Source organism: Bos grunniens, chromosome 24 (assembly GCF_055505025.1).
Source record: "Bos grunniens cultivar Pamir isolate PY7600 chromosome 24, Bosgru_T2T1.0, whole genome shotgun sequence".
Classification (NCBI taxonomy): domain Eukaryota; kingdom Metazoa; phylum Chordata; class Mammalia; order Artiodactyla; family Bovidae; genus Bos; species Bos grunniens.
Genome location: NC_141188.1, coordinates 30,781,824 through 30,795,149, shown reverse-complemented (window position 1 = coordinate 30,795,149; position 13,326 = coordinate 30,781,824). Strand labels below are relative to the sequence as shown.

Genomic DNA, 13,326 nt, shown 5'->3' with positions numbered 1-13,326 from the left:
GTTTCACTTTTTTTCACTTTACACCCATCAGAGTCTCAAAACATGAAAGACTAAGAACATATATCATGAGAGAGTGAGAAAATAGTATCGTGGTACTATGAGGTGCTGGTACTTTTTGGAAATCAATCTAGCAACATTTCATAAAATTAACAATAGGTAGGTCTTTTGAGCTAGCAATTTGTTCCTAGAAAGAAAATCCTAAGAGAGATGGAAGTATTTAAGGAGGATGATTGAATAATATTGCTATATCCATAGGGAATAATATGTAGCTACTAAAAAGAATGAATTAGAGTAATTTGATAATTTTCAAGAGGTATTTTCAAGCAAAAAAGCAAGATACAGAGAATATGATTTTTTAAAAGGCAGAAAACAACAATAGAAACCCTGTATGTGGAAAAAAATATGCAAGGATGTATTCTAGATCCTAATAAGTGTTACTGGGTGGAGGAAGGGGCTGATAGATTAAATATGCTGAAACTTTTTTCACAGCCCATGAGAAAAACCAAAGCTATGTGTCTGTGATCTGATTCAATCACATCCTTAAGGACTTCCCCAGTGGCTCAGCAGTAAAGAATCTGCCATGCAGGAGACACAGGAGGTGTGGGTTGAATCCCTGGGTCAGAAAGGTCCTGGAGGAGGAAATGGCAACCCACTCCAGTATTCTTATCTGGGGAATCCCATGGACAGGGGAGCCTGGTGGACTACAGTCCAAAGGGCCTCAAAGAGTAGGACATGACTGAGTGATTCAGGATAAAGGATCAAAATGTGCACACTACTCCTGAATACATTAAAAAAAAAAAACCCAGTCACATAACTTCATTTATAAAACAAGTATGAGTGTTTCATTTTCATAAGAAGAGATTTCTTAAAAGACATAAGGATTTACTTTCAAAAGTCCTAGCACATCCTCTATTGGTCTGGAAAATTAAGTGGGTAGGGAGGGTTTTTGTCCTAGCAACTAAAAGTCCTACAATCCTTTATTGTTTATTCTTTTTACTCTTTGACTTCTTGTCCTTTACTCTCCCCCAGGATGAAATTAATGGTCAGCTGCACCTGTCCATTTGACCCAGTTGGTTAATTTAGAATTAAAATTCACTTATTCAGCACCACCTCAACCCCTGTGGCACTACAATGATAGCAATAATTCCAATTAAAAATGTACCTATTCCTGCATGTACTATCTAACTCTTATATACCATTTTTAAAAAGATAATTAATGCTTCTTCTTGTTGTCTCTGGGTTTTTAGTATTTCTCTGTCAATAACAGCTTTGCTTTTAATCATTTGTACCTATTAAAAGCAGAAAGAGGCAGAAAGAAGAGGGGGAAAAAAACATCATTTGTGTCTCTGTAGAGAAATTGCTTGGAAAACTGTCAGTTTCTTTAGATGATTTAAATCAGGGAAGGTAGCTTTTACAGGAAATGAATGTGTGACAACAGATTAGGTAGGCAAATTCACTGCAGATAATTTATTTGTTTAACATTAGGGTGCCCAGTGCATTGTGGGTATGTGTTTGTATGTGGGCATGCAAATCCATATACATTTATGAGGATTCAAAATTGCATATGCTTCAAATATAAAAATCTCCAGAATGAAATCAACTGGTATTTTTTGGTAGCTTATAGCAGTTCTAGGCCCCCTGAGTGAACACACCACTCAATGAAATACATCTTGAGTTGGGTTTCCCAGGCGGCACTAGTGAAGAATCAGTCTGCCAATGCAAGAGACGTAAGAGGCACAGGTTTGATTCCTGGATGGGGAAGATCCCCTGGAGGGGGGCATGGCAACCTGCTCCTGTATTCTTGCCTGGAGAATCCCACGGACAGAGGAGCCTGGTGGGCTATATAGTCCATAGGGTCGCAGAGTCGAACATGACTGGAGCAACCTAGAATGCACATCTTGATTTATAAGTATAGTCAAATAATGAATTTTATTCCAAGCATTCTTACAAAGAAAATAGGCTCCTCTTGTTTCAGACCTATCTATACCTAAAAGTTAAGTTATCCTGAATAGGCAGAGATTCTTAGTTACTTCTTTAAAAGCAATTATTTTCATCCACACCAAACCCAACCAACTAATTAGCTAGCATTTCTCCTTTCATATTTGGTATAAATCTTTCTCAGTTTTTACATTGTTAATGTTTTGTGTTATTTCACTTCCTTTCAATGTGTAAGAAACTTTGGTTAGAATTTATTTTCTTTTTTTTTAAATTTTATTTTATTTTTAAACATTACATAATTGGATTAGTTTTGCCAAATATTTTCTTATTCTAATAATTATTGTCTTTTATTATGACATGCCCAGGTGGCGCTAGTGGTAAAGAATCCACCTGGCAAGGCAGGAGACATAAAAGACGCAGGTTCGATTTCAGGGTTGGGAAGATCCCCTGAAGGATGCCATAGCAACCCACTCCAGGATTCTTGCCTAGAGAATCGCATGGACAGAGGAGCCTGGTGGGCTGTAGTCCATGGGGTCGCAAAGAGTTGGACATGCCTAAAGCAACTTAGCACTGTGAAATTCTAAGCTACTTAGAGTATTGATGTCTAATCTTAAATCTGAAGTCTTATATTTGGTTAATGATATACTCTTCTTTCATTTTTTTATATTTTGTCTTTTGTTATGTGAACTGTGATTTTTCTTTGTTTTTAGAGATTTGCATTGTTGTCTAAGGATTTTGAAATATTCATACTCTTGGTTTTGTAAACCTTCATATATGCATACTTTCGAAGAACTTTTAGTGTCAGAACTCAAAGTCAAGTATGAAAGTCTTTTTTGATACTGCCAGTATAAATCAAGGTATTTAGGACACATTTATGAAACCTGATAATAGCCCCATATTCCTTTTATTATGATCTGGAATTTTCAGTATTTACAAGAACTGCTTTTGGTATTCAACCTAATCTTATTTTTCACTAATTTAAATGTCATTCAAAATCATTTCTTTTATGACTCTGAATCTTTACTCTGGATTCTTGTGTCCTTTAGCTATGGCAGGTCTTCATTTTCCTGGAAAACTTCCTGAAAGAATGCCTTGCCTTTGCCTCCATAGCTAAAGCTTCTGGGTACCAATTTTTTGTATAACTTTTGCATAACTTTGCCCTTCAGACCTGTAGCTGTAGAATTCTGTTTTCCTTGCTATCTCCAACTGCAGGGAGACAGAAAACCAATCTGATTTTTTTTTCTTTGTATGAATTTTACCCAGATGTTTTAACTATGAGATTTCACCCCCCACCCCCATAATTGAATAAAAAGGATCGTAGTATTTTGAGGCAGGAGTCTTTGTTTTTCTATTTACTTATCTTTGGCTGCACTGAGTCTTCACTGCTGTGTCTGGGCTTTCTCTAGCTATGCGAGGTGGGGGTTACTCTTCATTGTGGTGCTCAGGCTTCTCACTGAAGCCTGGGGGCTTCTCTTGTTACAGGGCTCGAGCTCTAGAGCTCTGGCTTCAGAAGTTATGGCTCACCGTCTCTAGAGCATGAAGTCTTTTTTTTTTTCATCATTCTTCTCAGCTAAAATTTGAACATTTTTGAATGTGTGTGTTTAGGTTTATTTTACTCAGAAATACATTTCTTTTATTGTATGTGTTTTTCTTTCTTTCTTTCTATTTGTTCTAGTTGCAGGAGTGTCAAACATTCTTGTGCTCAGTCCTTCAGTTGTATCTGACTCTTTGCAGCCTCATGCAGTGTAGCCCTTCTGGCTCCTCTGTCCTTGAAATTTTCCAGGCAAGAATATTAGAATGGGGTGCCACTTCCTACTCCAGGAGATCTCCCAAGCCAGGGATCAAAACCAAGTCTCCTGCATTGGCAGATGGATTCTTTACCACTAGTGACATCTGGAAGCCCCAAACATTCTTAAGAATACAAACTAAATACAGATAGAGAAGTAAGATCCTCAGTTTAATTACAGGTGTCAGATGGACAGGGAAGCCTGGTTTGCTTCAGTCCATGGGGTCACAAAGAGTTGGACACAATTGAGTGACTGAACTGAACTGTCAGTTTAGAATAAGTTAATATCCAAATTTCATTGTCAATCTTAAGATGTTCATCCCCAGAACTGATAGCCTATCTACCACAGTATCAATATTTTGAATGTCTAGATTCTTTCTGGCTGGGCCCTGATTTTGAGCCTAAGTTCATCACTAACTGTCAACTAGCCCACGTGGTGGTCTCTTCTTTAGAGTCAGAGAATGCACTTCTTATCTGGTGCCTCAGCTTTGATCATATCAACAAACAACCATACTTGCTTTGTTCTGGACCTTAACCCTACCTTCCAAAAGTCATCATTATTTTGCCTTACCCTTCAATCTTGTCTTATTATACAATTAGCCTCCACTAAATTCACTTGTATAGAATCACACACAGAATGTCTATATAATTTGGTGTGTTTGTGTGTTGGTCAATCAGTCATGTCTGACTCTTTGCGACCCCATGGACTGAAGCAAACCAGGCTTCCCTGTCCATCTGACCCCATGGACTATAGCCTCCCAGGCTCCTCCATCCATTCCTCTGGAATGGTTGCCATTTCCTTCTCCAGGGATATAATTTGGTAGAAGATCACTCAATATAGAGATAAATTATGGAAGAAACATGAGTAAGCATAGGAGATACACAGTATAAAGCTCCCATAGATCTTATTTCACTAGTGTGATCGAACACAAGGTTTCAAACTGCAAGTATGGCAATCCACTCCAGTGTTCTTGCCTGGAGAATCCCAGGGACGGGGAAGCCTGGTGGGCTGCCATCTATGGGGTCACACAGAGTCGAACACGACTGAAGCAACTTAGCAGCAGCAGCAGCAGCATGTCAACAAAGATAAATATCAAATCTTTTCAACTTTATTAACCTCTCTTGCAAATATGAGGTGATTAAAAGCTGATGCTATGCTGAAAATCACACTTCTTGCTTCAGACAACAAAAGAATACCACAAACTTTGTTACTGGATGAAATACAGCTTACTCAGCACCTTCCCTCAATCTTCAGGCAGTACCATCCAAACTGCAGAGCTGTGATGTGTCATTAAGTAGTTCAGTTCAGTCTCTCAGTCATGTCTGTTTGTGACCCCGTGGACTGCAGCATGCCTGCAGGCCTCCCTGTCCATCACCAACTCCTGGAGCTTGCTCAAACTCATGTCCATTGAGTCGGTGATGCCATCCAACCATCTTATCTTCTGTTGTCCTCTTCTCCTCCTACCTTCAATCTTTCCCATTATCAGGGTCTTTTCTAAGGAGTCTGTTCTTCACATCAGGTGGCCAAAGTATTGGAGCTTCAACTTCAGCATAAATCCTTTCAGTATCATTAAGCAGTACCATGAACTTAATCCTATGGCTCCCTATTGTAAACATGCTAAGCCTGAAAGCAACAGTCATCCTATTATAAGGACTCCATTTTCCCAAATATTCACTTTCACCTCCAAATAGCTAATTTTGTAAACTCCTTGAGGATAGGCACTTTTATCTTTTACATTTACCCACAGCATCTACCGGGCTTCCCAGGTGGCGCTAGTGGTAAAGAATGTGCCTGCCAATGCAGAAGACATAAGAGATGCGGGTTGGGTCCCTGAGTAGGGAAGATCCCCTGGAGGAGGGCGTGGCAACCACTCCAATATTCTTGCCTAGAGAATCTTATGGACAGAGGAGCCTAGTGGGCTACAGTCCACAGGGTTGCAAAGAGTCAGGCATGTCTGAAGCGACTTAGCACCCAACCATGCACCAACCACACCCACATCAGGGGCTTCAAGACAGTGTTTTCGCTCAGTGGAAAGTAAATGATGAATGATTAAAAGCATGAATTGACAAAACAATTGTTCATTCATATTCCCACTCATCTTTTATTTTTGTATCAAAGTTAATTCCACTGTTGAAGTGAATATAAGTTGAAAACTAAATAGTGCTCTTACTTAAACATGTCCATGGGAGGTATGTTCCCTTTCTCTTTGTAACTTTGCTTGGTTCCCTAGAGAAATATCACTTAAGAAACACATTTCCCTCAGGTGTATGAGAAGATTTAATAGACTTGGCAGGACTTCTCTGAGCCGAGTATAGTAAGGCCCTGACTATTCTGGTTGCTGTCATCGCCTTCAAGACAATTGCTCTTCTATTTTAACCCCAGTCCTTTCAGGCACTTTGGAATTTGAGATAACTACAGAGTTACTTGATGTCTTGAAAACCGCCCAAATTCTACTTCCTCTTTTGTTCTTCCTCCTTGGTTCACTGAGAATGTTGTATCCAGCCTGTCCCACTGTTTCCCCCATGAGACTTGAGATGCTTGCCAAAGAAAAACAACAGTGAAGAGGATAATTAATGACCCTTTGATGCTCGCCAGCTCTTAAGAGGTACTTACCTGTGGGCTTTCAAGTGTTTCATAATTCCTTGACAGTCCCAAGTGCTTGTCCTTCTAGCCAAGTTCCATATTTCCTTCAGAGTATGGTAGACAGTGTAAATATTTTCTGGGTCCCCATTGTACTATAGCTCAATGTACTGAAGTAAATCTTTTCCATGAGAATGATCAAGGTACATGTACAGTATGCTTGAGAAGTATGCAGTTACGATGGTATGCCAAGTGCTTTCTCTGAAACTTTTGAGATAATCACAGATGTCCTGTGGAATTTGTCTTTCTTTCTTCTACTTTCAACACACGAAAGGATTTAAAACCTACTTCCTTAGCCAGAATTCATTTTATGTCTTAAAAAACTGAGCTTTTCACCCCATCTGACTATAAGCTGGGTCATTGAGGAGGAAATAAGTGTTTTACAAAACTTGGCAATTGCTTTTTGATAGATAAATGATACATAGATACATAGAGAAATAAGTAGGGCTTGAATTAAACATGAACTGGTATAAAATATGTAAGCCAGGGTCTTCTTGATCTTATGGAAGCTTTTCTTAGGTCCTTGTTGTTGTCGTTCAGTTGCTAAGTCGTGTCTGACTCTTTTGTGACCCTATGGAGTGTACTCACCAGGCTCCTTTGTCCATGGGATTGCCCAGGCAAGAATACTGGAGCGGGTAGTCACTTCCTTCTACATGGGAAATCTAGGGATCAAACTCGCATCTCCTGCATTGGCAGGCAGATTTTTTACCACTGAGCCAACAGGAAAACCCTCATAGGTCTTATATTTAGCTGTAATTCTGACTTATGAGTAAGGCTTAATACCAATAGAATAGAAAGTTTGGGAATGAGAAGGAAGAATGAAAGAAGAGCATCTTCTATTGCTAAGAGATTATTATTTATTTGGACAACTTAAAAGACCATTCAAAAAGTCACTATGACATTTTGTCTCATTTTACTTGAAAAGTGATAAATTTATTCCATAATTTTCTCAGTTATCATATGTAAGGAAAGATGTTGCCAAGGACCTTTTCTCTTCTTTTTTAAAATATTTGTCAATGTATATGTCTGTGTTGGGTTTTAGTTGTGGCAAGTGGGCTTCTCTAGTGTCACATAGCTCCAGGGTGCACGAGCCCCTTGCTGTGGCACGTGGGCTTAGTGGCCCCAGGCATGTGGGATCCTAGTTTCCAGACCAGGGATCGAACACATGTCCCCTGCATTGGAATGCGGATTCTTAGCCACTGGGCTACCAGGGAATTCCCTTTTTATCTTACAATACTATTTTTACAAGCAAAGACATTTTATCAGAAATTCTATTTTGAGAAGTTTCTGAAATCAGGGATAAACTTTCCACCACAAAGTGAACAAAGCATTATAAATAAGCATTATATAAGCATTGTAAAAATCACAGAACAGGATGAGTAGACAAGATGTTAAAGAGTTTGTTTTGAGATAAATCCCTCCAGGAAGATGTTTTCCAGTTTCCAAAACCCAAGACCCTCGTTTATTCACAGCTCTGATATTCCATTATGCAGTTGGGTGTTGCACAACTTTGAGAAATTTTCATCGCTTAGACTACCAGGCTATGTTAACATGGTGGCCTCCAATCCATACTTGTCATTTTAGACACATAGTTGTCCAAATAAGAACCATAAAAAATAGTTCTTATTTTAGGAGCATTGAATCTTTCCAAAAAAATAAATCTTATTCAGAACTCCAACATATAAAACAGATAAAAGCATGATCACTCTGATGGAAGTGTAGATGGGGCATCCCATAGACCCACCTCACCTAGCTCTCTGGAAGGGCTTTTATGTCTCTATGAAAAGCAATTCAAATGTGGTGCTTTAAAGCAAAAAGTTTGTGTAACGAAAAGACATATTTTTCAAGATTAGTTGAAGCCTTGGAAAGTGGTTTGATAGAAAAGTATGAACATGGACTTCAATAAACCACTTCAGATGTGGGTCTTGAGCAAGTCATAGCTGTTCTGGGACATTGGATTAGATAAATGAGAGGGGTATGAGGTGTTTTTTTGGTTTTGTTTTGTTTTGTTTTTTGAGCCATAGGCTCTTTGAGAATCTGAAAAAAAAAAAAAAATTGTAAGTGGTCTCCCTTTACCTTGTCAGAACCACATAGACCCACATCTATGCTTTCAGAGTCCAAGGATCTTTGGCCTTGACCTTCTGGGGCTCCATGGACATCTGCTCTACATAAGCATAAGGTCATTCAGATCTCAGAGTTAGTTTACATTTTTTAAGCACCTTTAAGGGATTTTCAAGTTTTAACGAGGAAAGTTACCTCTGCTTTTTGTTTGCTTCCTGATGGGGGTCAGCTGGCTCCCCTGCTCCACAGATGCAGAATAAGACTACATGCCCTGCTCTAAACAGAATTTTTGCAACATTTGCTGTCTTCAAAAAAATAGAAAGGCTTGTTCTAATGAGTATAGCTCCATGGTGCAGTCCTTCCCTTTCCTGCAAATATGCTTTACAAAGCAAGTCCTTCTGAAGCAAAGAACCACAATCATCTTAAGCATGAAACAACCCTGCCCAACAGAGAAGACATAACCTGCAGGGCTGCAGCTGCTGGAAATCCAACTGTGTCTAGTTAACTAGACAGGGAAGCTGAAGATGGCCAGCAGCCCTTTCAAATCAGAAAACCTCAGAATCTGCATGTATTAGGCATATACTATTTCTTGTTGAAAAAACTATGACCAAAAAAAAAAAAGAAAAAACTATGACCAGGATATACTAATATTCACCCCACTCTCCTCTTCTCATTAGAAAAGACCCTGATGCTGGAAAAGATTGATGGCAGGAGGAGAAGGGGATAACAGAGGATGAGATGGTTGGATGGCATCACCAACTCAGTGGACAGGAGTTTGAGCAAGCTCCACAAGTTAGTGATGGACAGGGAAGCCTGGTGTGCTCCAGTCCATGCAGTCATAAAGAGTTGGATATGGCTGAGAGACTGAACTGAAATGAACCCTCCCCTTCTGTTCCCACTCAGTTCCATACTATATTACTGCTTACAATTCAATTATTGATAATGATAGAAAACCAGTTGCCTCTGAATCCAGAAGTGCCCAAATTTCTAAATGACTGACACTGAGGTTCTTCTTTCTCTGGACTCTTCAACTCATCGATGCTTTTTCCTCTTCTAAGACACTGATGAAATTCTAGACTTCCGTGGTGGTCCAATGGTCTGGAATCCCTCTGCCAATGTAGGGGTCGGGTTCAATCCCTGGTCCAGGAAGCTTCCACATGACTCAGAGCAACTAAGCCCATGCACAACTACTGAGCCCAGGTGCTGCACATACCGAAGCCCGTGTGCCCTAGAGCCCACGTTCTCCAACAAGAGAAGCCACTGCAGTGAGTAACCCACGCACCACAACTAGAGGCAGCCTCTGCTCGCTGAGCTAGGGAAAAGCTGGTGCATAGCAACAAAGCCCCAGCACAGCCAACAATAAATAAATAAACATTTTCTTTTCATTTAAAAAAAAAGCCTTCAAAAAAAGACATTGATGAAATTCTAACCTACACGTAAATTCTGTGTACACACTTGGAAAATGTACATTTCTGGAGAGCAGGAACTGGATTCCAAATGAAAAAATAGTGTCTTTTCATCTATCAACTTCTATTTATCAATTGAGTGAGGCTGCCCAGAGCAGAGAGTTAGAAGAATTAGAACTATTTCAAGGATGGAGTTTTGTAATCAAATAATACCTGTCCAAGCACAGAAGGTATTTTAAGGATCCTAAACTCTCTCTTCAGCAGCCTTTGTCAACACCCCTGGCAGGGCTCCTGCTCACCAAGAGAAAACAGTACTAGTTGAACAAACTGATTGATAGATAAACTGATATATAACGTAAAAAAGACAAAGCAACATGCATAAAATCCCCGCAAAATGTTTATTTTTCTGCCCATTTGAGTTTAAGAAAATGCACAGCGTTTTCATCTGTTATTTTTAAATCATAAAATATATGTTTTTTCTATGTTTCAGTGTACCTAGAAAATGTCTGGATATGCACCATGAAACACTGAATGATGACTTCCTGGGAATGAGAATGCAACAGGCTGGAGGAAGTCCTTTGCTTGTAAGCATAATTTCTGTAGGAGAATCCTCACCATCAAGTGAGTTGGTAAAGTGTGAGTTCTGAAAGAGTGAATGCTGGTATCACGTGTAATCCCTAGACTTGAACTTCTTTACAGGAAGATTCTTTTGCCACTTTAGGGCCCTGGTCATCTTCTGAAACAAAATAGGTTTGATGAATTAATGAATCAACCAACCAATTAACCGATCAAGCAAAGTGCCTTAGACATGACTCCTAAATTATAGCTCTAGACTGGTTCTACCCAAACCTCTTTCTTGTTTCACGATAGCCAGGTAGACCAGAATTCACATTTTGTATATATCATGCATTAGCTGTAGGAGTTGGGGTGAATTCTTAAATTTTTTTGCAGTTAAAGTTTCTCCTTTGTGGGATTTTCCTGGCAGCCTAGCAGTTAAGACTCCACCCTCCCACTTCAAGGGGCATGGGTTTGATCCCCGGTCAGGGAGCTAACATCTTAGTTCCCTTAGTGTGGTGTGACCAAAAGAGTTTTTTAAAAAATTCATAGAGGTTTATCCTTTGTAAATTGGGAATGATCCTCAAGACTAAATAAGGATGATAGTCACAGAGCACCTACTTAGCTCAGGGCCATGTGAACGGTAGGTACCACTAGTGTTAATTTCTTAAAGATGCCCCTAACTTTCAAGGCTAACTTTGTGGTTCTTTTTTCCCTCCCTATTAAAATGATGTGATAGGAACTTAAAGACAACAACAAAAGTCCTGCAAAAGTACTATTCAGCTCTTGCGGGGTGATAGAATATCTCAGACTCAGAGTGTACTCCTTTTGAGTGCTCACAGAAGTGTATGACAATAATTTAAAGGACGACACAGCTGAACTGATTAATCATTTAGTGCCCTATGCTGAATCCCAAGTTTCCTTGGCTTTCCTAGGGTGCTTAACTATTTCTCAATGTCCTTCATATGATGCTTAATAAAACGCCATATGTGCCCTTCAATAGGCTATTACATTCAGTTATCCCATTTTGAAAGGGACAAAAAAGAACAAAGAGAGACTTTTAGAGTGAATGCCATCCTCACAAATCAGTGTTTAATCTCTTATAATCCCTTTTTCCTTGGATACAATATGAACCCTATGTGAATTTTAGTCAATTTCCATAAAAGCATTTCTTTTGAACTCTGAAAATCGTGCATACCATATTTTCAAGAATTACAGTCACTTTCCACTTTTACATGTTATCCAATTTTTCTAAGTTTCCTAGAAAGTTAAAAAAATTTAAGAAAAATGGCAAATTGTTTTGTCGAATCATAACTTTGTTGGCCTAAATATTCAATGTCTTAAGTTGCTTTTAAAACCTAATAGCCTAAAGTCTAGACAGACATTTCAGTGATTCTGTTAACTATTCAGTCAATTCAGTTGAATAAATTAGATATGACTAACTCATTTTGTATCCTCCTAACTCAGCTTACTGCCTTGTCCAAACATAGTAGTCACTAATAAATATTTATTGATTTAAGTTGTTTGTTCTTTGAAGTTAAATGTACTTAGGTTGAAACTAGAACAAGTCATTTTGATAATGCATGTGAAATGCCTCATAACTTCTATTAAGTCCTGTTCTAATTCTCGTGCACCTTCCTCTGATAAGTGAGTTTCATTTGTTCTCTTATGTTATTGAGCTTGGGTTTAGATGCAGATTAGCAAATTACTTTTCCAATATCTATTATCTATTTTGTTTTTAATAACTGTTTATTGGGTTTTCAGTCATCTCCCCATTGTCTTTGCTCTAAGCATCTCTCTGTTGTGAATGGTTACACAAATAAGAAAAAAGTAAAGAAGAAACACCATGGATGCCAATGAGAACAAGCTTCCTGCCAGCAGGTGAGATTCATTAATAAGTGAGAAGGAAAATCATTAATGTTTCACTCCTATGAGACAATAACTCTGTAAGAGTTAGATTTGATCAAATAATGATTAGATGAATTGGAGGAGGATTCAGATTAACTGTGAAATTATTACTTCTGGGAATCTGGTTTTGTACTTTTTAAGTTTTAAATATGAGAGTATGATTCTAAGAGATCAATAAACCTGAGGAAAGAATAAGATTAACATATCACCCAGTGTGTTTCTATATACAACCATAATCATACTATTACAAAGTTTATTAAAAAAGCCACATGTTGGGTTATCCTTCTTGATCTTCTATGTTTTGAATTCCGGTAAGCCATCATAACCAAACTACCAAGGAACACATACTTCTATCATGTAACCTGCATTTTGTCATTGTGTAATGCATGCGTGCCAGCTAAGTCACTACAGTTGTGTCTGACTCTTTGTGACCCTATTGACTGTAGCCCCCCAGGCTCCTCTGTCCATGATATTCTCCAGGCAAAAATACTAGAGTGGGTTGCCATGCTCTCCTCCAGGGGATCTTCTAGACTCAAGGATCAAACCCTGGTCCCTTCTGTCTCCTGCACTGGTAGGTGGGTTCTTTACCACTAGCGCCACTTGGGAAGCCCTTGTCATTGCAACCAAAACAAAATGTAAAATGTAGCTTTTTTTGTACTGTATTTTTTTCTAAATACGGTATCATCATCCCAAAACTGAGGTTAGAGTTAGCTTTATAAAATTTAGTTCCAAAGGTAGGAAATTATATAGCTGATATATAAGTAAGTAAGTAAAGTCACTTAGTCATGTCCAACTCTTTGCGACTCCATGGACTGTAGCCTACCAGGCTCCTCCCATGGGATTTTCCAGGCAAGAGTACTGGAATGGGTTGCCATTTCCTTCTCCAGATGATCTTCCCCACCCAGGGATCGAACCTGGGTCTCCTGAATTGTAGGCAGACACTTAACCATTTGAGCCACCAGGGAAGCAGTTAGCTGATATATAGTCAGGTGAATTTTCTTGCCCTCTCTTTCCAAAGAACTAGAAACAAA

General features: G+C 38.9%; 1 long non-coding RNA gene across 5 annotated transcripts in view; it reads right to left on the bottom strand.

The window, feature by feature from the left end:
- The window catches only part of LOC147345995 (uncharacterized), a 272,600-nt gene that overhangs the window by 81,622 nt on the left and 177,652 nt on the right, over window positions 1–13,326 (bottom strand). The gene's annotated exons all lie outside the window — the stretch shown is intronic.